This window comes from Hemicordylus capensis, chromosome 3 (genome assembly GCF_027244095.1).
Source record: "Hemicordylus capensis ecotype Gifberg chromosome 3, rHemCap1.1.pri, whole genome shotgun sequence".
NCBI lineage: Eukaryota > Metazoa > Chordata > Lepidosauria > Squamata > Cordylidae > Hemicordylus > Hemicordylus capensis.
In genome coordinates, this window is record NC_069659.1 from 214,783,905 (window position 1) to 214,807,311 (window position 23,407).

The 23,407-nt window shown below is 45.7% G+C and overlaps 1 protein-coding gene across 2 annotated transcripts in view; it reads left to right on the plus strand.

Annotated features, from left to right (window-relative positions):
- The first annotated feature begins 9,512 nt into the window (after positions 1-9,512).
- TSPAN14 (tetraspanin 14) overlaps positions 9,513-23,407 on the plus strand; it is a 70,060-nt gene continuing 56,165 nt past the window's right edge. Inside the window, exon 1 of one of the 2 annotated variants that reach the window (XM_053308570.1) lies at positions 9,513-9,844. The gene's annotated coding sequence lies outside the window, so the exon portion shown is untranslated. The remainder of the gene's footprint in view (positions 9,845-23,407) is intronic. The other variant, XM_053308573.1, reaches the window with a different exon arrangement.

The window sequence follows — 23,407 nt, forward strand, 5'->3', positions numbered from 1 at the left end:
ACGGCATAGTTTGCGATGATGTCACCCACCCTGATTCAAGATGGCAGACGCATGAACATTTGAGCTGCAAATGGGCTAACTTGTGGACCACCTAACCAATTTGAACCAAATTTAGTCCAGTTGTACGGATAGTGAAAGGAAAGTAGGCAGATTAGTTCATACCAGAACAACTTGTTTTTCTTTTTAAAGTGGCCCAGTTCCTCTGCCTTTTAACAAAAGTCAGTTATGCAGACATGTAATAGGTGAAATGTATCCTCATTATTTATCTCCATCTCAGGAAAAGCTTTATATGGTAAATTACTGCATGCAAGACTGCTGTTAAAGGTACAAGAATGGAACAGTTAAAACAGAAACAGTGATGGTCCTAGGGACAAGCCATAATACAAGTTAAATAGTTATGTGATGGAAACACACATACCTGGAACATGAGTATGTATGTGTGGGGGTGGGGAGAGTGAGGAAGGGCCAGCCCCTCCTCTACCCATTACTTCTCTCTAGGAAAAAATAGCTGCCTTGTATGCTATGTCTCCACTGAAGGCAGATGTCTCCTAACATTGCAGACAAATACTGAGTGGGTGGTAGGAATAATTCACCTCCTTGCTCAAGAAGACCCTCCAAACTGGCAAGGCCTACACACATCACTGCCTTTATGCTGCCTGGGAACCTTGGAATGCAGGATAGTGTGGTGCCCCTTGCTTTCCTTCGGACCTAAAGTTTGATGGTGGGGGAAAAATTGTTTCAGAAGACATGCATCCTGTGGTGCGCATATTCCAAGACAAGGAGAAGTTAGTTAGTTAGTTTATTTACGGTCAATGACCAAACAAAACAGCACCTGAACAGTAAGTACACAATTACAAATCTAAACCCAAATAAAATAAATTAAAACCCCAATTTGCAAGCATTTTATTTTGCATGCCGGGGCACAAAAACATGCAATTCTGTAAGTAGCCTCCTCTTGGTGATCCGCTAGAAAGAAAGCAACAGGATAATCATCAGAAAGCCTGGAACTTTTTTTCATATAAGGCTCAATCCAAATGGAACGAATTGATTTATAAAAGGAATAGTGAAACAAAACATGAGCTATTGACTCAACCGTGCCTACACCACAAGGGCAGAGGCGATTCCTTAGAGGGACTCTTTTATGTCTTCCCTCTAATACAGCCAAGGGAAGAACATTAAATCGTGCCTGGGGAAAAACTCTTCTCAACCTTAAAGGACACAGTTGGGTTAAATAAGCGGCAGGTGCCGGGTAATTTTAAAAAACTGCCACAAATATTCCTAGGAGCAATCAAACTAAGGTCTCTTTGCTTCTCTGTATCTAACACTCTCTGTTTGAAAATCTTTTTAACTACATCGTGACTTAAAGTACGAATAAATTGTTCTGAGAAGCCACATTTACCTAGGATGGTTTGGACATTCTTTGTCCAGGGAGACTAAAAGTCATCCCTCAAAACTAGTGGGACAAGGCCTGAAGAGTAAGTATGATGTCTGAGCCAAAAGGTGACTGTACGCAACCACGCCTGCGCCACAAACCTAATCATTCCAGATTCCAAACATAAGGCTGCATTTGGGACACATCTAGACAGCTGGAAAATGGCTTGGAAAAAGCTCGCCTGAACAACTTCAAGGGATTGTAAATTGCCTGAGGAAAATATCTGAGCTCCATACAGCATCTGCACCACGGTTTTAGCTTTAAAAACCCTAAGCACTGCCGGTATATAATGGGCTCCTTTAGTATAGAAGAATTTTAATATCACTGCCATAGATCTCTGGGCATTAGCAGCCGCGTACTCGCAGTGAGGTCTACAAGGAGAAGCATTTTCCCTTCTCCACACAGCCCGCCTCAGCGAGTGAAGGCTCATGTTAAGATCTGCTTGGGAGGCAGAGGGGAAGATAGAGAGAAAGAGAAGACTGGCTAAGGGAAAAGGGAACAATTTAGTTAATGTAATGTTTCTACCTTTCTGCTGTCATGTGGCTGGCCCTGGGTGGGTTCATGGCCTTGAAGGTCCACCGGAACAGCTGAGCCTGCGGTCAAAGAAAGAGGAACCATGATGGCAAAAGTCCTGGGTGTGTGAAGTGATAGCAGAAGTGGGTGGAGCAGCAGAGAGGAAAACGTTGACTGGGGCAATCTGTTCTGTTTCCCAGCCATGTATGTCCCTGACCCAGGGCTGTTTGCTGCTTGGCTACTTCTGGATCACACAGTGGCCTCTAGGCTGACATCCTAAAATCTGGCATCCTCTTTGCAGTCCTGCCCCCAATATCTGCGAGTGCGATTACTTCTGGCCTTGAAGGTCCTGTTTTAGTTATCATGGCTAATAGCTTGTGATTGACTTATCCTATATGAACTTGTTTCATCCTTTTAAAAAGCCATCTAAGCTATTGTATATTTTCATGGACCCTGGGCAACAGGCCATAACAGCTGCCACCCCATTCCCAAAGAAAGAGCACTTTCCTCCCCAGAGCTGCCCTGCATTGTAAGAATGCCCCCACATCAGAATTTGCTTCTGAAAACTTGATCTTACAGTGTGCATTACGTCTCTTGATAAAACTGGAACAAATGTCCTCCAGAAGTTAGGTTGGATTTGCTTCTGTAAAACAACAACAAAAAATAAATTATGATGGCCACAGCGGAAAATTCATGGGAAGACAGATGGAAGAAGCAACTGTTTTAAAAAGATGGAGCTAAAGCTGTAACAAATCTTTGCGAAGTGTTGCAGTCTGAAATAGCACTGCCTGGTACTAATAGCTATGATTATTATGGTTAATGTTGTTACACACACACACACACACACACAAATTTCTCAAAGCAGTTTATATAGCAAAAGAATACAGAAGATGATTCTGTCCTAAAAGTGTTGGCAGTCTTAAAAACAAACCCCATACACAAGATAGGCATCAGCAACATTCCTTGGAAAGATGCTATGCTGGGTTGAAGAGAGACTATGCTTCTTCCTCTGCTATGTATAAGAGAGCCACCATGTTAACAAGTGCCTCTTTCCCTGGCTATGGTATGTTTTCCATCACAGGAATATTTGGAGAAATAAACACATACTAGCTGAACTTGCACAGAGCATCTGTGTGGTAGTTTACTTACTTTTTGGAGATTTGTTGTGAGAATTTGGTTGGTTGTTCAGTTGTTTCTTGAGTTTCCAACGTGTCTTGTTTGGATGAGTTTCCAATGTGTCTTGTTTGGATGAGAAGACTGTGTGGGATTTTTTTGGGGGGGGACTGCCAGCAGCTGGACTACACAGTCCCCAGTTTTAGTTTTGCAGTCAATGCTGGCCCACACAGGGGTGGGATGACAGGGATCTGTGGGTCTCTACTGCTTGGCAGAGTTGCTGTGTGGAGCTATCCCTGTTTCTATCCCATTATTTTTTTATTTTTTTGTGGTGGGGGGGATCTTTTCCAAGCTTAAGTGGGGAACTGCCAGCAGCTGGCCTACACAGTCCCCTGGTCTTTGGGTTGTTGTTTTGTTTTGTTTTTTAAGGGGAGCCCTCAGTTCCCAGGATTGTAGGCAATGCTGGCCCATACAGTCTCTTTTTTTGATGGGTTGACTGGGGGCCTTTTTTAAAATTATTTTTTTATGGGTGGTCAAGAAGACTGTGCGGTAGTTTACTTACTTTTTAGGGTTTAGTTGGGATAATTCTTTTGGCTGTTCCTCCCTTTGTAGCCATGCATTACACCGTGTTCCCCTCCAGGGCCGGATTAAGCCAGTGTGGGGCCTGTAGCATATGTTATAAAGGGGCCCTAATTTTTTTTTAAAATGCACATGAATATTAAAACATAAATTATTTACTTGCATAGTAAAGTAATTCAATTTTTTTCATTTGCTATATTTTGGAGTATGGGAGACCAAGCCACAAACTCACACTTACTACAACAACAGTGAACATTTATATACCGTTTTTCAATCAAAATTCTCAAAGTGGTTTACACAGAAAAATAAAGAGTGAATAGATGCTTCTCTGTCTCCAAAGGGCTCACACTCTAAAAAGAAAAATGTGGTAGGTACCAGCAACAGCCCCTGGACAGATGCTGTGCTGGGCCTTCTCTTAAAAGGCACATTTAGCAGAAGAGGGATATTTTATCTAATATGGACCAAATAAAACAGGTAAAGTTTTAACTTTAATTCCCAGTTGGAAGCCGGGCATGCGGGGCCCTCAAAAATGTGGGGCCTGTAGCAAATGCTACATTTGCTACTACGTTAATCCACCTCTGTTCCCCTCTCTCTCTCTCCCCCCCAACTGTCTTGCTCTCTCACTCGCTCGGCCTCCCCCCCGGCTCTCTCGCTCTCTCGGCCTCCCCCCCGGCTCTCTCGCTCTCTCGGCCTCCCCCCCGGCTCTCTCGCTCTCTCGGCCTCCCCCCGGCTCTCTCGCTCTCTCGGCCTCCCCCCGGCTCTCTCGCTCTCTCGGCCTCCCCCCCAGCTCACTCGCTCGCTCGGCCTCCCCCCCGGTTCTCTTGCTCGCTCAGCCTCCCCCCGGCTCACTCGCTCGGCCTCCCCCCCGGCTCTCTCGCTCGCTCGGCCTCCCCCCTGGCTCTCTCGCTCGCTCGGCCTGCCCCCCGGCTCTCTCGCTCGCTCGGCCTGCCCCCCCCGGCTCTCTCGCTCGCTCGGCCTGCCCCCCCCGGCTCTCTCGCTCGCTCGGCCTGCCCCCCCCGGCTCTCTCGCTCTCTCGGCCTCCCCCCCCCCGGCTCTCTCGCTCGCTCAGCCTCCCCCCCCGGCTCTCTCGCTCGCTCGGCCTCCCCCCCCGGCTCGCTCGCTCTGTCTCCTCCCACAGCTTTTTGAAGGAGTGACTGGGAGTGATGGTTTTTTGTTGTAGTTGTTGGTTTTTTTCTTTGAGGTGTGGGGTGTATCAGAGTGGCTGTGCGGGAGGCGGGCTGGGAACAATGGCGGGAAGAAGGTTAACAGCACGCCCTCACAGTTCCAATGGTTTTAACGCCCCTCACATGGCCCTCTCAGACGATCACCCACTGCTATAATGCAATAGATTTACTGTAGCTGTCTGCAACATCATCTTAGTCCGTTCCTTTTGTTAGCTTAGCCGCTAGCAGCCTTGTTAGCAGTACCTGTCCTGCACAGAACAAATGGGCCCGTTTGAAGGCCACACATGCCATTTCTGCTGTTCGCACATTTCCCGCCACTTGCAAAGCAGATAACTGACCCCAGCCACCCTGAGTTTGCCGGCTGATTCCCGCCTGCTGTTCCCCACATCCCGCCCCTACGTTAATCCACCTCTGTTCCCCTCTCTCTCTCTCCCCCCCAACTGTCTTGCTCTCTCACTCGCTCGGCCTCCCCCCCGGCTCTCTCGCTCTCTCGGCCTCCCCCCCGGCTCTCTCGCTCTCTCGGCCTCCCCCCGGCTCTCTCGCTCTCTCGGCCTCCCCCCGGCTCTCTCGCTCTCTTGGCCTCCCCCCCAGCTCACTCGCTCGCTCGGCCTCCCCCCCGGTTCTCTTGCTCGCTCAGCCTCCCCCCGGCTCACTCGCTCGGCCTCCCCCCCGGCTCTCTCGCTCGCTCGGCCTCCCCCCCGGCTCTCTCGCTCGCTCGGCCTCCCCCCCGGCTCTCTCGCTCGCTCGGCCTGCCCCCCGGCTCTCTCGCTCGCTCGGCCTGCCCCCCGGCTCTCTCGCTCGCTCGGCCTCCCCCCCCGGCTCTCTCGCTCGCTCGGCCTCCCCCCCCGGCTCTCTCGCTCGCTCGGCCTCCCCCCCCCGGCTCTCTCGCTCGCTCGGCCTCCCCCCCGGCTCTCTCGCTCGCTCGGCCTCCCCCCCCGGCTCTCTTGCTCGCTCGGCCTCCCCCCCCGGCTCGCTCGCTCTGTCTCCTCCCACAGCTTTTTGAAGGAGTGACTGGGAGTGATGGTTTTTTGTTGTAGTTGTTGGTTTTTTTCTTTGAGGTGTGGGGTGTATCAGAGTGGCTGTGCGGGAGGCGGGCTGGGAACAATGGCGGGAAGAAGGTTAACAGCACGCCCTCACAGTTCCAATGGTTTTAACGCCCCTCACATGGCCCTCTCAGACGATCACCCACTGTTATAATGCAATAGATTTACTGTAGCTGTCTGCAACATCATCTTAGTCCGTTCCTTTTGTTAGCTTAGCCGCTAGCAGCCTTGTTAGCAGTACCTGTCCTGCACAGAACAAATGGGCCCGTTTGAAGGCCACACACGCCATTTCTGCTGTTCGCACATTTCCCGCCACTTGCAAAGCAGATAACTGACCCCAGCCACCCTGAGTTTGCCGGCTGATTCCCGCCTGCTGTTCCCCACATCCCGCCCCAGCCGCTCCCTTGTTCCTGCTTCTGCAGCCTTTCTTTCTCTCCCCCCCCCCGAATATGCCAGCTGCCCTCTGTTTGCCTTTCCACCCCAGCCGCCCCCTCATACCTTCTCTTGCCACCTTTCTTTCTGTTTCCTTCCCTTCCCTGTTTTCTTGCCTCTGAATCCTTCCCTACATCCTCTGTTGGCCTCGCTTCTTCCTCTGCCTCTGTTTGTTCCCCAAATCCTTTTTGCTAATCCCGGGTCCGCCAGCCTCCCTTGCTGCTGCTCCCTCCCCAGGCAATGCTTCCAGGCATCCACATGGCTCCGGACATAGTCCTCAACTCGCTCATCCGTAAGCGAATTATATATATAGATATTTATATTTATGTTAATGTAGTAAAGAGGGTCTTGGATTATACAGATTATATAGACGCTTTTCAATCCATTTTCCATCCTAGATATGGGACTGAAACTGCCTTGGCTGCCCTAGTGGATGACCTACACCAAGAGTTTGACAGGGTTAGTGTGTCCCTGTTGGTTCTGCTGGAGTTCTCAGTGGCGTTTGATACCATTGACCATGGTATTATTCTGCACCACCTTTCGAGCATAGGGATCGGAGGTACTGCTTTGGAGTGGCTTTGGTCCTTTCTCAGGGGGAGCATCCAGAAAGTGGTGCTGGGGGAATACTGCTCAGCTGCTTGGCCATTGGCCTGTGAGGTCTGCAGGGTTCCATTTTTGTCCCCCATGCTGTCTAACATCGACATGAAACTGCTGTGCGGTGAGAGGTCATCCAGGGACATGCACTAAGTTGTCAGCAATATGCAGATGACAGTCACTCAGCTCTATCTCTTCTTATTACCTGCTCCTAGGAAGGCAGTGGATGTCCTGAGTTGGTGGCTGGAGGCCATGATGGGTTGGATGTAGGCTAATAAACGGAGATTGGATCTGGGCAAGATGGAGGTGCTGTTGGTCACTCAGGGAGCCAATTGTAGAGGATTCAACCAGTTCTGGATGGGGCTGCACTCCCTTTGAAAGAGGAGGTGCACAGCCATCCCTGCTTTTGGAAGCTCATGTGGAGGAGGTGGCCAGGGATCCCTTTGCACAGCTTCAGCTTGGTCGCCACCTACGCCCTTTCTCAAGAAAGCAGATCTGGCTACAGTTACCTATGCCTTAGTCATGTCATGGCTGGATTACTGTAACACTCTACATGGAGTTGCCCTTGAAGAATATTCAAAAACTGCAGCTAGTGCAAAATTTGGCAGCTATGATTTTATCTGGATTTTACACCATTTTTAAGAGCTACAAAGGATTTTACATCATTTTGAAAGAGCTACATTGGTTGCCAATTTGTTTCCAGGTCCAATTCAAGGTGCTGGTTTTGACCTTTAAAGCCCTTAATGGTTTGGGCCCGGGATATCTCAGGGACTGCATGCTCCTAAGGGTTCCTGCCAGCTTGCCAAGGTCATTGGAGTGGGCTCTGCTCTGTGTGCCAACAATGAGGGAATCTCAGCTGTCAAGACAGGGCCTTCTCAGTTATTGCCCCCAGACTTTGGAATGCTCTCCTGGTGGACATCCACTCCTCAGTCTCCCTCACAGTTTTTAGAAAGCAAGTGAAACCTTGGCTTTTTGCCCGGGCTTTTATATGACAGTTTTTGTTGCTGCTGCTCTGTATTTTATAGTCTCATTGTGTAGGTTTTAAAAACTTTTTATTAGATTTGTATTTGTATATTCCAGTTTAATATTTTATTGTGTAACTTTTATAGTTTTATATTGTTTCAGATATTGTGTACTGAAAGGCAGTTTGAGATGGAGTTAATGAAAGGTGGTATAAGGATCTAACAATAAATGAATAAATAAAGGCAGAGTTCACTGAAAGCTATGGGCTTGTGCCCACCCAGCTCTGCAAAGAATCAATCAACAAGTTTTTGTTCACTTGCCCGAGAGGAAGCCCTCTTGAACACAGTGGGTCTTGCTTCAGAAAATACATGGAGAGAATCTGGCCTTTACTCACAACTTTCACTAGGGATTGAAGTCACACAATTTATAATCCCTCTAATCCCTGTTGGGGTGCTCTAGCCCCGCCCTCATCAATTATCCACTATCTTATGCATTTTTGCCCTTTTCCATTTAAGACTACAATCCCTATGCACACTTACTTGGGAGCAAGTGCCACAGAACTTAGCAGTCTTTACTTCTGAGTAAAGATGCATAGTCTCAGATTGCTCTTCTTTTCTGTGTCTTGACTTTTATTTTAACATAATTAACATGGACTTCACTGCCACAAGATGTGGAGATAACCTAGAGCAGGGATTCTCAATGTTGAGTCCCCAGATGTTATTGGACTTCAACTATCATAATCCCCAGTCCCAGTGGCCTTTGGTTGGGGATTATGGGAGTTGAAGTCCAATAACACCGGGACCCAACGTTGAGAATCCCTGACCTAGAGCTGTGGACCAGCTACAAATATTGTACTGGGGATGATGGGAGTTGTAGTTGAGCAACATCTGGAGGCCCCCAGGTTGGGAACCACTGGCTTAGAGGGTTTTTTAAAACCACAAGATGTATTCATGGAGGGTAGGTCTATCAGCATCTATGATAGCTACACAGAACCGCTATGTGCAGAAGCAGTAGACTCCTGAATACCAAATCTTGGGGCACAAAAATGACAAAAATGAGGAAGCAGCTGCTGTTGGGAACAGAATGCTGGAATCGGATGCAGTGTGATTCTTCTAATGTTCGTATTTTGCTACTAGGTCTTTAGTGTACTAAGATTTCTAAAAATAAGTTTATCGCTGAGGGCATAGATTCCCCCCTCCCATAATTTGCTAATGTACCATTAGCAAATTATGATACAGGAACGAAATCTTAACTCTTGGAACAGTTTCCTCCAGCAGAGCCCTGAAGTCAAAAGCAGTTGCAGAACAATGACCCTGCCACTGTGTATATCAACAGTCTGATCTTGTGCTGAATTTGGCAGAATAAACGCACTACTCAGGGCCATAGCTAGGGGAGAAGGAGAGGGTGTTCATCTCTCTCTCTGGCAGGCCCCCCAGAGTGAGGGCGATAATGAAGAAAATAGGGATGGATGGAGCTGGAGGGCCCTCAGGAGCTGGGGGCCTCTGTTCTTTGAACCCTTTCGCTCAATTATAGCTACACCCCGCACTGCTTTCAGCGGGATTAAGGCACGCTTAACTCCGCATCGCTCCAGCTGTAGCGCCATCGTAAAAGCCGCTTTTCGAGAAGCTGTCTGATCAGGTTCACCGAGGCTGAAGAGGGCGGAGTTTGTACTTGTTGCCCTTCCTCCGCCGGAGAGTTGAGGGCGCGTCTGGGTAGTAAAATAGGCGTGGTCAGTATAGCACATGAGTAGATTTCCTGTCCTGCCAATAACAGCCGTTTACTCTCCGGGACTTCGCAGTTTCTCGCCTGAATCAGTTTCCTCCAGCCTGCGATTGTGTGTGTTTTAGGTCTGTATCAGAGGAGCTCGAGCTCATGGAATTTTTAAAACAAGAAAGAAGCTAAAAAGTCTTGCTTTGGAAGAGCAGCTCTGGGTTCTTTCTCCTAAGTTGGTGGAAACTTCTCTCACCAGTCTGCGGCAAGGCTGCTCTTTGGTAAGTCTTGTTTCCTGCACCCCCAGTGCACCCGTGTTTAGCTTTCCTCTCGGCGCTGTGTTGTTTCCCTTCCCCGCGCCTGCTTGCTTCTTTCTTTCTTTCTTTCTTTCTCCTCCCTTTTTTGCGGAGGGTCTTCACAGCGATTTTTCCCTCGAGCCATTCTAAAAGGCCAACCGCCTTTCCTTTGCTTTGTTGTTCTCTCGTGGCTGGTCCAAGCCTTCTATTGTGTGATCCTTCTCCCCTGGGATTTAGTTGCTTAGAATATATGAAAAACAATTCCCCCCGTTGGTAATCTGCGGGGCTTTTCTCAAAACGGGTAGGTCTTCAGACGGTATAAGTATAATAAACGCGCTGGAGCACAGAGAGTTAGCTTTCCGAACTCAAAAGCAGAGGAAATCGAACTAAAATTCGTATTTTGTGATCTGTTAAGCGTGTTGCTTGTGAGCGCTGTCACCTCCCCCCCCCCTTTATCCGATTCAGATTAACGAATATAAACTCGCTACTAGTTACTTAATTGCACATATTGGCTTCAGTTAGTGAAAGCTCCTTTCCTTTCTTCCTACCCCCCCCCCCGCCCCACTTCGAAACTGAAACTTAAGTGGTGGTATTTAACTTGGCCATTTCTGCATCATGGAAAATAAATACTTGGGTTTATCGCATATGCATGTTTGTTGCATTATATGTTTGGTTGAGTTTCACCTAAAATACTTAAAATAGCATATTTTGGCTAAGTAGAGCCTCTTGTTTTATGAAGATGTTTGATATAGCTGCTTGCCCCCCAACCCCCCCCCCAAATATCATTATTCCTTCAGTAGTACTTCCTGAGGGAAAATGTCCTGCCTTTGCATAAGGGCGTTTTGTTTTTGTAAATTATTTGAATAGAAAGTTACCACTTAATTGCCCCACCCTGTCTCATCCCTTTGGCTTTCTGAGCTGGCTTACTCACTCAGGCGAAACCTCTGGCTAACTGGCCTTATCTTCCAAAGCAGTAGCTGTATTCCCTCTACAGGAGTAAAAAACCACAAAGAAGAGTATTGTGGAACTGGAACCTTAAAGGCTGACAAACTGGTTGTAGTATAAACTTTTGTGGACTTGGGCTGCTTCATCAGATGCATCTGATGAAGTGGCCTGCAGGCCATGAAAGCGTATAGTACAATAAGTGTGTTTTTGGTGGGTTTTTTGTGGTGTCTTAAGCATGATCCTCTTCCCCCCACCCCCAAAATCAAAAACAAAGGTTTGTGGTGGCAAGCATGAATTGTTCTCTTTGCTAAGCAGGGCCTGCCCAGGTTTGAATTTGAATGGGAAACTACATGTGTGAGCACTGTAAGATTTTATCCTTAGAGGGTGGGGCTGCTCTGGGAAGAGCACCTTCATACTTTCATGCAGATTGTTTCAAGTTCCCTCTCTGGCATCTCCAAGGTAAGGATGAGAGAGATTCCTGCCTGTCACCTTGGAGAAGCCACTGTTCATCTGGGTAGACAGTACTGAGCAAGATGGGCTAATGGTATACGGCAGTTTCCTATGTTCCAAAGTTATTTTGGTGCATTTTAATTTTCAGCATTAAACTATTATATGTATTGCCATGGCCCATTTTGAGAAATGGAAAGGATTAAAACAGTGTCTTCACTGCTGTCTGAGACATAGGCAGGACTTGGGATAAGAACCCATGTAGATGACCAAATAACACTGGGTTGAGTTTGGTTGTCTTGTGGCGAAGAGAATTTCACCAAGTAAGGTGCAGGTTTGTGCTGAAATTGTCCTCTTTAATAGGTACTGTGAGTACAGAAATTGAAGAGACCTGCTAAAATCAAACATGCAGAAAAGAAACAGACTACAGATGAATTCATAGCAGAATGGAGTGCTCCCTCATGTTAAAAATAAGATCTCCTTTCTCATGGAAAACTGATTTCTTGCTGGTGTACTCATGCTACTGAATGCAGCCTCAGCTAGAGTGTTGCTGTGGATGCTGCTGGCTCCAGGTGAAGGGCTTTGGGTAAAACACCCTTGGAAGCATCTGTAAACCTGGAACAAGGTTAATAGGAAAATGACAAAATTGCTCATGTTTACACTGAATTTCCGAGTGTGCAAAAGACAGTGTGATGGTGCTATTTATTTATTAGATTTATATACCGCCCTTACAAAATGGCTCAGGGCAGTTTACAGCACAATAAAAACAATTAAAACAAGTTAACAATTAAAATCAAACTATTAAAACACAATAAAACCAATTAAACAGCTAAAAACCCTGGAAATCAAGGCAACAATTTAAAACAGTTAGTCAGTCATTTAAAATCCTGGAAGGTCAGGCCAAACAGGCTCTCCTGAAGGACAGTAATGAACTCAAATTATGAATTTCTCCCGGGAGTGCATTCCACAGCCCAGGAGCAGCTACAGAGAAGGTCCACCTCTGCATCGCAACCAGAACTGGAGATGAACCTCCTCAGATGACCTTAACGTGCGGTGGGGATCATGTAGAAGAAGGCGCTCTCTTAGATTACTATTGAAATGGCTGTGCCCTTTGCCAGGCTTCACTACTCCTTGGAATGGCTCTACTTGAGACTTTTATACTAGACTTTTAAAAAGATTTTTTTACTAGGCGGTATATAAATAAATAAATAAAATGTGGATTCATTAGGCAAGGTAATGCCACTGGTGGAATTACCCATCTGAATTTCCTGGCAGTGATATCCTGGTGTCTTAAATCCAGCTCTTCCCTGCTTCTGATTGAGTCACCAAGCATCTTGGTTATTTCCTAGCTAGTAGGTGGAGGCAACTCTGTCCTGGTCTGTGGCTCCATTTAGTTCTGTTGGAGTGGGAATGAAAAGTAGTAGGATTTGATAGACTAGGTTTAGGGGAGGGTGTCTGCTGAAATGCATTGGAGATTGTGGTAGTGAACAGGTGGAAGTTGTGGCTTTGACATTTTCTGTTGTAATTTGATTTGGGAAGTTAGCCAAGGGTCAGAGCACAGTTGCTTCAGGGGACTGTTTAGGATTGCCACACCCCAAGTAGAAATGTAGTGGTAGAAGCTATTACTCATCTGCATATATTTAGATTTACCCATTGCCTAGCTTTCGAGGCTCTGCTTTGAAGTAAGTGTGTGTGTGTGTGTGTGTGTGTGTGTGTGTGTGTGTGTGTGTGTGTGCTGGGATGTTTAAAATGATTTTAAAAAGGTGTTGGAGAAGACCTATTCCTGTGTGATCCCCTTAACTTTCTGATGAGGTCTAATTCCATGTATTGCTGTTTCCAGCGATTTGAGACTGATTGTGACCCAGGATAATGCTCTATCAGCATTATAATTTCTATCATCAATAGAAATTAAGTTTTTCAGTCTCCCTTTCTGCCATACACAGCTGGATGTATGTTTGTTTTTTAAATTGCCAAGTTGCATTTGTTCTGCTTGGCCTTTAGGAATTTTTGACTGACTGTAGTTAAAGCATGCACACATGCAGACCCTGTGTCATAGGTGCGTCATTGTTGTCTTATGGAACTTTGGAAAGCCAGGTTTTGAATATTTGTTTGTGAAAGAAAGATGGGATCCGCACTCAAAGGATAAATAACAGAATGAAAAATATTATTTAAAACATGCCTCTCTGGCTACTTTACTGGGTGACACTGACCTACTAGTCTGCAACAAAGAAACAGGAAGCTGGAGAGTGGGTGCAGAGCAGTGATGCAAGTTTTCTGGGAAACTATGAGTTTTACCATAGAAAAGGATTTAAAACCACCCCATCCATACAATAATTGACTAAAATGCCATGTAAAAGGTCACAATGAGCAGCTTCAGAATGCCTGGCATAAAAAATAGGTGTTGACTCATTCCATAGCAGTAGTGCCACTGCAGTCTTGTGGCTGTTATCCATGTGTCGGTTGCTTTCAGTAGGAATGCTTGTGTGTGTTCTTCACTGAGTTTCTGCAGAATAGAGTAGGAGTGTGGTCATGAATAGCAATTGTTCACATGGCCACGTCTCTTCTTGGTCACATGACCAAAAAGACCACCCAACTCTCCCCCCGCCCACCCTGTGCTACTGGTGGACTTGCCTACCCGATTCTTCCTTTCTTCCCTATAGAATTGGGCCTTCCTTAGCCCCCAGCTGAGCAGAAGCAGCCTGCCTATCAAGGAAGCACAGGATTAGGAAAGTCTCTTCCAGCAAACTTTCTACAAAGTTCTGCTCTGTGTACCTGCCTATAGAGATCTGCAAAACCGGTTTGTCCGGTTCAAGTCCAAATCGGACCGGGTATATTTGGTTTTGACACCCTTGAACTTGGGGCCCGGTTCAGTTTGAGTCCAGGCCCAGTTTGGGGCTGCCATCCATGTTGAAATTAGTTGAGGGGGGGAAGACTGACTCACTGGGGCTGCTGGATGTGATAGTGGTGGTGAGTCCATCTCTTAAAAAGAAACTAACAATATGTTTGGCACCCCCAAAGCAGACCTCAACCAGCCGGCGGGGGGAGGAGGGTTCAGCTCGACCTCAAGCTGAACCAGGTTTGGTTCAAGGCTGAGCCCTCAAACTGAGCTGGTTCGCACATCTCTGCCTGCCTACAGTTGTTTGGCCTTGTTTAACTGGACACAGAAAAACAAACACACACTCCCATTCATGTGTGGTACTGGGAGACTGTGACCGTCAGCCTTCTCTGTGGTGATGCAAATGACTCACTGCTCTGCCACAGCAATATGTTCACCAGCCACTCATTTCAAGTCTCTCATTCCGTTCTTCATGTTATTTAGTACAATAGAAGAGTTCAAGTGAGTCATGGCTGACGAGTTCCATGGTAGAAAAAGGTTACCACCTAGTTTGATTTGAAAATGTTGTTGCCAATCACGTGACCAGCAGCATGGCATAATGGACAGAGTTGGACCAGGGAAACATGTGCTGCCTCGAGGCTGACAGGGTAGCCTTCAAGTACTGATACTCTGCCTACCTAGCTCATTTCAGCATCGCACCCTCCTGTTTCTCAAACTAATAGCAAACCACAGTCACTCAGCCTAATCTGCTTCACGGTGTGTGCGTGTGTGCGTGTGTGCGTGTGCGTGTGTGTGTAGTGAGGATAAAAAATGTGACTAACTTAGAGGAAGGGTGAGACACCAGTGTGACGGATACTTCAGAATAGTAGTTCGGCTTTGATGTAGCACAGTGGTTAAGAGACTGAGCTGCACATGAGGAACTCCTCAGTTCAAACTCACCTCTGCCGCTCGCTTGGGTCTCAGCTCCCCACCTGCAGTGTGGGGAAAATTGCAGATCTCTTGTGTATTCAAAGCACTTAGCATATATAGTCTTGCAAGTGGTATACAAATACTAAGTAGTATACAAGTTGAAGAGTGTTGTAAAATCCCAGGCTTCTCAATGCACCCAGGGTGCTTAATTGTCACGTGAAAGGACAACCTGGCTAATTATTTCCCACTTTGTGGGGTGGGGTGGATGCCAAAATATATAATGGGATTTTTCCTGTTTAGTTGATGAGGCAAGCCCACAAATTTTGGCCATCTGTACTATCTCTAGGGATGAATGCTGCTCATAGTGATTTTTTTGGGCAATGCTACCCTGCTAGAGATGGGAAACAAGTGATAGCATTGTCACACTTACAGCTTTCTGTGTATTATCACCCTTTCTTTATCCCTACCCCCAAATGATCAGGGTAAAATTGCAGTCTCTCTTGCACAGCGGAAAGGGTTAGGGTCAGGATTAGGGTAACAATGAACAAGTTCTCTCCATGGAGTAATATTTGGAGGACTCCATTGCCAATTCCTCTGACAAAATCAATAACACTTTATACTAGATTTTGTGTATATAAATGTTTAAAGGCTCTATGCAGAGCCTTTGGATAGGGCAGTATAGAAGTGAAATGAATAAATTACAAAACACAATTTGCAAATTTAGCCTCTGCATGCCCAATGTTCAGGCCAATAAACGCAGAGGACGCTGAAAGTATTGCAATGCTATCACCTATTTTCCATCTCTAGGGATGTAGACCTTGTCAAAAACCACACTGAGGATCCATCAGTTTAGATGGTACCATCCACCCCAGTCGGCTTATGTCCCAGCTCTGTGGACAATATCTAGCTCTTTAAAAGTCTACTAAAGCAAACATTTCCTCCAGCACTTGTGGTCAAAAAGGCTTGGTTTCTTTTCCTGTGACATATCAACAGGTTTTACTTCAGCTGGCTGAGCCAGATGCATTTTGCATATGAGGTGGTTGCGGCTTTATTGTTTCAAAACTTATTAAACATATATTTGAAGTGTTGCTCCAGGGGTAACTTCACAAGATCTGCATTTTGAAGGGCTCCTGATGACTGCAGAACAGGGCTGCACAACTCTGGCCCTCCTGTAGGTTGTTGGACTACAACTCCCATGGACTACAACTCCCATTACTATTGGCCACTGTGGTTGGCTGTGAATGATGGGAGTAGGTGTTCACTCTAAGACATGCACATGCGTGCACGCACACACGCTTTTCATGCCTGCTTAGTTAATTTTAGATCCCGCTCAGGTTGAATCAGGAAGGTCCCATTCTGAATGCACATGTGCACATACTGCCTTGATACTGCTGCCCAGAACAAAACTCATTCTGCGCACAGATGAGAAATTGAAGAGAACACTGTTGGGAGTTGTAGTCCAAAATTCAGCTAGTGGGCTGAAGTTGTGCAGCCCTGCTGTAGAACAGTTCCCATCTTGGGCTTGGCCTGTGGGGGGTGGGGAGGGGAGCAAGTGCTTGTCTGGATTTCACTTGAACGATTCAAAACTTTCTCGTCTATCAATAGGCAAAATTTTCTCATGACCCAATCCCAGTCAAGTGGTGTGTTAGACCTATAATTTGAGGGGTGGAAAGCTTTTCCTTGCACACCTCTGATTCCATTCTGCATTCATGGTGAAAGCTGGGCAGAGAGTTCAGTGTCTGGGAGATTCTGCATAGGAATGAATGTTGTTCCTTCATGGAAGCCTAGAATATGCCCTTGGGTTATTCTGTGCATTTTCCATGCTTTTGTGTTCTGGGATCTGCACAGTACATAGCCCATCTGTAGTTTCTTTCAAGCATGTTTCTCCTCAGACTTGGCTTAGTTGGTAGGTGGAATAATGGCTGTCCAGAAACATTAAGCTGTCTCGCTGGCTGCAAAGGACAATTTTCTTTTGTTAGTGAGCCATGTGCTTTCAGCCCTCGTTGATCATATGCAAAGCAGAGCCTTTCTTGGGCCTATTAATGCAGCTCTGTGGCAGAAAACTTCTGAAGTGCTTGCAGAGAGTGTAGGCTGAACACTTCAGAAACAGTGCGATTTGCTGACGGAGAGAGAGAAACGGTATCATGATATGCAAATACAAGATTGGTAACAAAAAACCTTACGATAGTAAGGAAGAAATTTCCTTTTTAAAAAAACCCCTCTCCTCCTCCTTTGCACCCACACAACTGGACTCCTATGTGACTTGCTAGTGATGGGCAAGCTGGAAGAAATAGACTAAAGAGATGGTAACCTATGTCTGCCATGAGTAATGATAGCACCAGGTAAATAAGGCAGCAGTGTTCAAGTTTACATTCTTGTTAAAGGCAACAGTGTGTTAAAAAAAGCTACTTAATATTTTTTTCAAACCTGGAATATGGCCAAGGAGTAGGATACAAAAAGACCATACATAGGGCAAACATAAATGACCATATACCAAATAATAATTTATAACTGTGTGCATGCAGCCACTTGATAAGCTGGTGATTTATATGATCATCCTGTCAAGTGGTGAGGCAAATTTTACTAATTATCCCAAATATTTGATTAGGAACTGAAGTTTTTAGTAAGGTTTTCTTCAGTTTGTCAAGTCCGTACAAAATAGTGAGTGGTTGCATGCACATGGTAGTAAGTTATCATTTGGTAAATATTCATTCAAATAACCACAGTTTGTGCAATTATATTTGGAACACATGGGATGTACAGCATCCTCACAGTGAAGGGAAAATTCCCTCCCACATACTGTTTCATCTTGTCTCCCCTGCACCAATCCACATGTTACAACAAAGCTCTAGTAACCATCTTTTTTTGTTTAAATTTTTAAGCCATTTGGGGAGGTGGCAGTTTTCAGAATTGGAAGGCTTAATCTTTTCCCTGCTGGCTGCTTTTCAAGTACAAATCGTGCCTCTCCCAATCCTTTCTCTCTCTCTCTCCTCGATGGGGTTGTAGATATTTGTTCCTACTCACAATTGGGTCTGAAAACTGGAGTGGAGAGAACTTGGAGGTTGGAGGGGGAGTAACTGGTGGGTACAAGATTAAGCCTCCACCATTTCTCTGTATTGTCTCCTCCTGAAGTGGCTTTTGTTTAAAATAGTGGCTGATGGTGCTTCATCACAAACACTTGGGTACAGAAGTATAGTTCAGTGCCTAGAGGCAGGGAGGAGACAGCAAGGACTACCATTTGATGGATATAAACTGGCTCTCCGGAACTCTCCTACAGGAATGCTTATTCTGGGGTATCTGTGTTTAAATTGGTATTTTAAAAATATTTTTTAAACATTTATATCCTGCTTTCTCCTCCGAGGAGCTTGGTTAAACATGGTTATGTTTATCCTCGCATACCAATTTCAGGTTGAAGGCCTGGAAAAACCTAGGGTCAGGCAGAGGGACAGGGGTACAGAAAAGACTACACAAGATCAGGGTTGAGGGCAGGCTTGGGTGCTGCCTGTCACGCTTTCTCATTCTGTTTGCTGTGCTCTGTACCTCCATACCCTGTGCCCACATTTGGAGTGGGCCCTGGGACAAAAAGGGAAGATGGGCCCCTGCACCTTTTTCAGAGAGGCACGAGGGGGAGAGCTAAGAGCGAGCTGTTGCCCCTCTCAAGGGTCCACGGACATTTGTCCTCCTCTTGTTGAATTGTAGCTGTGCCCTTGCCTGTGCCTCTTTCTTCAGAAAAAGGAAGAAGGCAGGCCTTGACAAACTTGCTTTGGATTTGGGAGCCAGACAATGGGCACTTGACACAATTACTGGACTTTGTGACTGATAAACGCAAATATATTACTTGTAAAGGGGAGAAAGAGAAGTACAACAAGTAACATAGGATTACTTGGAACAAATAAACATTTTATTTAGTAAGTACCTCTGAATATCCCTTTTCTGAGCAACACAGTTTAATTTCTAGGCACCATGACTCCTGCGCCTGAGGTTTGTCAAGCCCTGGGATAAGGCATAGCCGAGGTGCTTCAGAGCGAGCAGATCTTGGCCAAACTGCCAGCAGCTGCCTCCTGCTTTCAGTATCCTGAGGCTGCTGGGAATCTGGAACTCATGAGAACATATATACAGCTGTGTTACATTTCAAAGCATCAGAGTAGGGTGGCAAAATGGCTTTTGATACTTGCTTCCTAAATCCAGGAGAGGCTTTATTAATTGGGGACTGAGTTTCTCCAAGGTGTTTGCGGCCACTTTGCAAATTAGTAAATTGGTGGGGCGGTACTGACATGTTATCAGAAGACCATGTTCCATAACTCCAGATCTCTAGGGAGAGGGCTTACCTTGGGATAAGGAGGGTTTTCATCTTTGGTAGTAATGTAGGGTGGAAAATTTTTCCACTGTTAACTTTTCTCTGGAATGTTTTCAGCTTGTTAATGGATACTAGCACAATATCAGTTAAACTAGGCAGTTTCTAATTAATTGGCTTCTTCTTCTTCTTCTTGTGGAAGGTAATGGCATACCAGGACCATAAGGTCCCACTAACGCCACCTACTGGAAGTCCAAAAAAGAGCACAAATGTCCAGAAAAAGAGATGGTGGTATAAAGATTCAAAAAGATGTGTTGACTTGAGGAATCTCCACAAAAGAGAGGTAGCAATCTTCCATTTTCGATGGTCCGAAAATAACGCCTGAAGAGACCTGCCACAAAGATTAGCAGACTGAAGAGACAGGAGGAAACGCTCACGATCATCACAAAACCGAATGCAGTCCCACAAAAGGTGATCTATGGTCTCAGACACTCCACAGAACAAACATAAATCATTCTCAGATTTTCCAAGGAGAAACAACTTGTCTCTAGTCGAACAATGGCCCGTTAATGTCCTGAATAAAGAGACTTGTCGGGTCCTACCCAAAATACTGAAGAGTCGAAAATCATTTAGATTCGGACAAAAAGCATAAACCCTCTGACCCGTAGAATCAACATCTCATGCCTTTTGCCAAATCTTCCTCATCTCCGACCCAACCCAAGACCTGACTTCCATACCATTAAAGGGAACTTTACAATCCACTGCCAGACGATCCAGAGATCGTTTCGCAATTGTATCCGCGAGCTCATTCCCAGAGATCCCAATGTGAGAACGAACCCAGCAGAATCTAATGCAAAAGCCCCTTGAATGAAGATGATTATTCAAATTCCAGATGTCAGCAACAACAGGAGACTTGTTCAAAAAACTACCCCCTTGGATGGCTTGTAAACCCGACAAAGAGTCCGAAAGGATCACAAATCCCCCAGGGTGCATGTCCTGAACCCATTCCAGGGCCAGGAGCATCGCAGTTAATTCAGCGGTCATAATGCTAATGCCTCCGGTCAACCTATAACCCTTTTCTATACCCAGACTGGGTATAACAAAAGCAGCAGACACCCTATCACCCTGAGCAGATTTAGAACCATCCGTAAAAATGCTACAAAAATCCGAATCAACAGACAATCTTTCTAGAGTCAGGGACTTCAGTTCAGCATAAAACCTATTAAAAGGTCCGCCCTCTAAACCATCAAGCAGAACCTCAGGAGGACGATAAAGCCAGATTGGATATATTAAAGGCACAACTCTCACCCGCTGTAAACCCTCAAGAAGATCGGATCCAGACCATAAAGAAAGTCTAACTGCATGAGGATAGCGGTCTCCCGAGAATTTCCCAGGATCACTAAATTCCCAACTCAGATCATACACATTACCCCAAGTCCCAAATAACGAATCACGTAGTCGATTCCAAAGCATTATATCTAAATATCTCCAATGCAAGCTCCCTGGCATTTCACCAGTTACGCCCCGAAGCACGCTACATGGTGTAGTAATGAAAGCCCCACAAATAGTTCGAAGAGCTGTAGACTGAATCACGTCTAACTTGTGCAAAACGGATTTGGGAGTGGAAGAAAAAACCTGACAACCATAAGCCAAAACTGATCGAACCATGGCACAATAAATCAATTAAAGAGACCTTCGGTCTGCACCCCAATGGTTACAGATACTCCTCAACAAATTAAGACACGGTCTACACCAATCCTCAAGATAGCGAATGTGAGGAACCCAAGACAACTTAGAGTCAAAGATAACCCCCCAAAACTTAAATTCGGAAACAACTTCAATTTGGGAGCCATACAGAAACAAACAAGGAGCCACCAGAACCTTCCGCTGCGTAAAGACCATTCCCTTCGACTTTAAAGACGAAAATTTAAAGCCCCACTCATTACCCCAAGATTCCAAGGCAAGAAGGGCCTTGTTCATCTTATCGACAGCTCCACCCAGATTCCTACTCCTACACCAGATTGCACAATCATCAGCATACATGCTACAAACCACACCTTGTGGCAAAACTGAAGGCAGATCGTTTACCATTATGTTAAACAGTGTGGGACTCAAAACGCTGCCCTGAGGAATTCCATTTTGAACATCTTGAGGCTTGGAAACAGAGTCCTGGACCCGAACCTTAATTTGCCTTCCCGCGAAAAAGGACTTCAGCCATCGAAAAAGTCTCTCTCGAACACCGAAGCAATATAACTTATACAACAAACCCTCCCTCCACACCATATCATAAGCCTTTTCCAAATCCAAAAATACCACTGTCAAGAACCCCTTTTAACAGAAGGTCTTCCAGATGTCAGTCTCCAATCTGACCACTTGGAGACGATCTCTCTGAAATCCACTCTGAAAGTCCGTAAATAAATGGTATTTCTCAAGATAAGCCACTAAACGATCATTTAACATACGTTCCATGAGCTTGCATAAACAAGAAAGCAAAGCAATGGGACGGTAAGACGTCGGATCGGACAAGTTCTTACCCGGCTTACCCACAGGAATTACAACAGCATCCTTCCAGGAATTAGGGACAATACCCATTTCCCAGATTAAATTATATAAGCGAAGCAAAAGCACCAAGGATTCCACAGGCAAATGCTGAAGAATCTCATAACTAATCCCATCCTCCCCAGGAGCAGACCTTTTACCCGAACTCAGAGCTCTCTGAAGCTCCCAAGGAGAGAAGAAAGCATCAAGCTCACCCTCTAAATAGGGAGCTGACATATTAAAAACTGCCCTATGGCAATCCAGGAAATCTACCCGATGCCGTTTAAAGGAATCCGGCCAATTTTCCGAACTACCAACCTGTTGGAACACAGTAACAAGCGTTTCAGCCTTCTCCATGTTCGAAATAGAATCAGAACCTACAACTGACACCAGAGCATGGATACCCACAGATCTTAAATGAACCCCATTCATCCTCTTAATTTGCTTAAAAACATTCCCAACTGGAACATCTGCCGATAACCTATCACAATAAGACCTCCAACTCTTCCTCTTTGCCGAACGGATAATCTTCTTAACTTTCGCCCTTAGACGCTTATAGGAAAGCAAATCAGCCCCAGATAAAGAGCACTGAGCCCGCCTAAAAGCGCGATTCCTAGCTTTCACAGCCAATCTGCATTCCTCCGACCACCAAGGAACTGAGCGACAAAATCCAACCTGGGCCCTAGTCCTAGGGATAGCAAGAGATGCTGCTTTACAAATCCCACTGGAAAGAACATCAGAAAACTCCTCAACCGAAGCTGATCCAGGAACCAACGCCAATTCTTGCTTGCACAAAGACTGAAACAAACCCCAATCAGCTTTAGAGTAGTTCCATCGAGGGCCAAACGATCCCTGCTTAAAACGTCCCTGTTCCCCAAAACGCAACAAAGTAGGAAGATGATCGCTCCCCATATGAAATTCAGCCAAAACCTCCCAAGAACACTTCCCCGCAATAGAGCTAGAAACTATTCCCAAATCCAAAGGAGACATTAATCCAGTACTGGCATTAAACCTAGTTGGTGTATCATCATTAAGAACCACAAGACCCTTATCTGCACAAAAAGCCTCCAAAACTTTCCCATTGGGATCAAGCTTTAAATTACCCCATAGGGGATTATGACTGTTAAAATCCCCACAAAAAATAACCGGACCTCGGACACCATCAACCAAAGCATCCAAAACAAGTCTAGACAGAAGCCGGCATGGGTTATAAACATTAACAACCTGAACTGGTACTGAAGAACCTTCCAATGGAATTTCAATAGCCAAAACCTCAATATCATCAATCCTGAGATCAACTTCCAAAAAATTCAAACCCTCTAAAATTCCAAAAGCTACACCACCACCCCTCCCCTCTTTCCGGTCCTTATGTAAAAAAATATATCCTGGCAGTTGGAAGGCCAACAAAGGGACCAACCAAGTCTCCTGAATACAAACAACCAAAGGGGGATCCAAAGTTTTCGACAAGACATGCTTTAATTCTTGGCCGCGAACGTAAAGGCTATGAGCATTCCAACTAAGAATTGTTAAAGGCCGCAACCTAGGTTTCAGGGTGACCCAACTCTGCACATATCTGGCC